General features: G+C 37.3%; 1 long non-coding RNA gene across 1 annotated transcript; it reads left to right on the top strand.

Annotated features, from left to right (window-relative positions):
• The first annotated feature begins 1,640 nt into the window (after nucleotides 1-1,640).
• LOC130461276 (uncharacterized) lies at nucleotides 1,641-3,107 on the top strand. Its single transcript, XR_008921725.1, has 3 exons — nucleotides 1,641-1,790; nucleotides 2,507-2,707; nucleotides 2,805-3,107. It is a non-coding gene; the product is annotated as an uncharacterized lncRNA (long non-coding RNA).
• Nucleotides 3,108-3,706: the final 599 nt, after the last annotated feature.

The following is a 3,706-nucleotide window of genomic DNA, read 5'->3' on the forward strand; positions in this document are numbered from 1 at the left end:
AAAAATTCAGAATCAACCTTATCCATTCGAAGTCTTCTCTCACCAAGCCGCCCCTTTCTATTTATTCTGAAAATTCGAGCTCTGCGAAAATGGGAAGAGGGGCGAAACCCTAGGTTTCGGCGCGGGGAGAAAGGTTACATCCTGAAGCAGAAAGGCTTAGTTTTTTAAGGTTGTGAAACACACCACACTACTGGATCACGAATTGTTGGTGTTGGAGCTCTAGTTTAACTCGTCGCCCGTCCTTGGCTACCTTGATGCTCAGGTATATTCTATGTCCTATCTTGATTTCCATGTTTAATTAATTTGCTCTGAATTTTTTTAATATGAATTTGTGGTTTAGTTATGTTGGTTAGTTTGTGAATTCAAGTATTTTTTTTCAATTTTTTATATGAGTTTCGTTGTGCGCCTGTGCATTTGATGATAAATTAAGTGATTGATTTGAATTTGATGATAAATTAAGTGTTGAATTGAAATTGATGTACTGTGACCTTTTTTTTTATATTGCTGTTGAATGGCTAGATTTGTTAATTTTACATTTAATTAAAAGAGATTAATTACATATTCTAATTTTCTACTCTACAGATTTATCATGGAATACATGTATTCACTAGTCTTCTGTTTAATTTGTTTATTTGATTATCCAGAGCATATAATAAAATAGTTTCTCGTTGTGTGGATTGGATAATATAAAAATTCATGCTGAAAATTTGTTTGGTAATCTTTGATAGCTTTGCTCTTTTGAATGTCTGGTTATCTTGGGGAAATTCTGAACTATGTATATGCAGGGAGTCATTTAATACACACCTGCTTCAGCTAATGACATCTTGGGCCGTTGTTTGTGATGTTTGGTATCTAGAGCCCCAAACAATAAAACCTGGAGAGACTCCCATCGAATTTGCCGAGAGGTGAATGAATATTTCTCTCTCTGGTACATTTTTATAGACATGTTATGTTGGATACCGGATCAATTTGTTGCCTATTGTATCTATTTCTTTTTGCAGGGTCAGAGACATGATCTCTCATAGAGCAGGCCTGAAAAAGGTTCCTTGGGATGGCTACCTGAAGTGCTTACGCCCTAGCCCTAGGTTCACAGAGAGCAAGTAAGCCACCCCCCCCCCCCCCCCCCCCCGCCAATTATATCTACGGAGTCATTGGACTTAATTTGCCTAATCGTTTACTTGAGTGTACTTCTATGTGTTCTACTGTAACATTGGCCTATAATTCAAGTGTATACATGTGTTGATAATCAAAGAAGCCGAGTTAGCTCGTTCTTTGTAACTCTTTTGTGGAGAGGAAACGGGTAGTATTTTAAGATACTTGTTCAGAGTTGGGGTGATCCTTTATTGTATTTGGTTGTCTGTTGTTCTTAGCTGCTGTTTCTGAGTACCAATAGTACTGCTGCCATGGATTCAGGTCACCTGACGCTGCTCTATATATTCTCAAAATTGTGCTGAAGTTTTGTGTTTAGTGCAGCAAGTTAGTTCATCGTCTGTTGCTCTATATAATATCCACTAATGTTGCTATTTTTCTGAATCCTGAACATGTCTTTGTATGTTTGTTACTCAAAAACTAATGGTAACATAATGCTTCTCTGTTTCGTGACAGTTTATGGGACCTCGTGCACATGATAAGAAGCTGAAACATGCCTCCTGCTAGCGTCATGACAAGGCTGATACTGATCATGGTTTGGAGAAAACTCATCAGGGACCCTAACACATACTCAAGTCTTATTGGTTTTTGCCGGTTCATTGCCCTGAACCTTCCGCCCTGAACCTGCCTATGATATTCAGGTACACCTTTGCTAATATGTACTGAATTTGTCTTCTATCCTCGTCATATAATCCAAAATTTCAAGGCTAACAAACACTAGTACAAATATGCATAATTGCGGACTGTCCCAGTGTCCAGTAGTGAACTCTGTAACATTCTTTGTTACTTTTTGAAATAAGTAAGACTTTTTCAATTGTTTTCCATGTCCAATTCTTAGTAATATAAGTTCTTTTGATGGTTAGCTTTCAACTATTCTTTTTAATTGGTTTACTAGTAGAATTTGGATGGGTTTTTCTTTGGAAAGTTAGGGTCTGAGTTTGTTTGTTCAGCGTTCCTATGAGGCTTTGTTGTAGTTTGCAGTAGCTCTTTCATATATTGATGTTCTTGGAAATCTGATGCAAGTATGGGATTTGATTCAAAATTTATGGCATTCACTTTGGTATGTTGCTTGTAAGAGTTTGTGGTACTTCTTCTTAGATGTTAGCTGCCACTGAATCGATCTATTTCTTAGAGTCGGGAGACTACATACTAAATTGGTATGGGACTTGTCTTTTTATGTGACTTGGATAACCAATCCTAAAATCTGAATCTATGTAGATTCAGAGTTGGACTAAAGCGTAAGTTGTAATTTTGAACTTACGTCTCTTGGAGATTATGTTGCTGTAATAAAGAATGGAAGAAGAATATACAATACTAATGGAAGGCTTTTTATGCTGTGAATATGTGCTCTTTGCAGATGTTAACTGTTTTTGAGAAGGGAAACAACCAAATCACCGTCAATACAATCCAGGATCTAATGGAATTAATTACTACAGAGATGCAAAGTGATAATGCGGCAACAGATTCTGCTGCTGAAGCTTTCTTTGCAAGCACATTGCGGTACATCCAATTCCAGAAACAAAAAGGTGGCGCAGTTAGTGAGAAATATGAACCTAATGTTAGTTTTTTTGTTGATCTGGGTAGGTTTGAATCATTTCTTGAGACTGAAAACAAGCTGTTCAGATAATTAATGAATTTCTAAATTTTTATTGTAGGAGAACTGAAAAGTTAAAACTTGAGAAAGGGAAACAAACTCGGTAACAATTGCTCTTCAATCCGCTAAACTTGTGAGAATTGTCGCCTTTGATCTTGCTCTTGGGACTCTTGAATGGTTCCCTCATTTGTCTTTGAATACGCTGACGCTGACGCTGCGTGCTACGTGTGTCATGGGAAGTTGCTTATCCAAGCATGATCTCAACTCTCAAATTGATTTGGTAATTGAAATTTTGAAGCGTCCAGGAGAAGTCCTCCCTGTTTGTCTTAGTGTCGCACGAACGCTGTAATTTGTTTGATTTTGGTCTGACAATGGAGTTTTTTTCATCTGCTTGAATGATATCTTGGGCCTCATTCGTTTATGGTTCACTTAAACTTTTATGTTAAAAGTGTAGTTAGGTTATCAACATGTTGGGTGATCTATGGTGAATTTGCCTTTTATTGGGTTGTAACTAAAATATTAAAAAACGAATTTTTTTTTTAAAAAAAAAGTCATTTGCAACGCACATTTAGCTAATGTGCGTGGCAAATGACTTTTTTTTTTTCGCCTAAAAGTCATTTGCGTCGCACATTTAGCTAATGTGCGTTGCAAATGACTTTTTAGGCATGGTGCTGAAAAGTCATTTGCGTCGCACATTTAGCTAATGTGCGTTGCAAATGACTTTTCAGGCATGGTGCTGAAAAGTCATTTGCAACGCACATTTGCTAAATGTGCGACGCAAATAAGGTTCATTTGCGTCGCACAAATGTGCGACGCAAATGACTTTTAGTCATTTGCGTCGAGAGCTTTTGCCACGCACGATGTGCGACGCAAATGTGCTTAAAAGTGCGATGCAAATGACCCTTTTTCCACTAGTGACCATAAAGCCGGGAAAGCATATTATTTACACATAATGATTTAGCA

Source organism: Spinacia oleracea, chromosome 5, assembly GCF_020520425.1.
Source record: "Spinacia oleracea cultivar Varoflay chromosome 5, BTI_SOV_V1, whole genome shotgun sequence".
In the NCBI taxonomy this organism is placed as follows: Eukaryota; Viridiplantae; Streptophyta; class Magnoliopsida; order Caryophyllales; family Amaranthaceae; genus Spinacia; species Spinacia oleracea.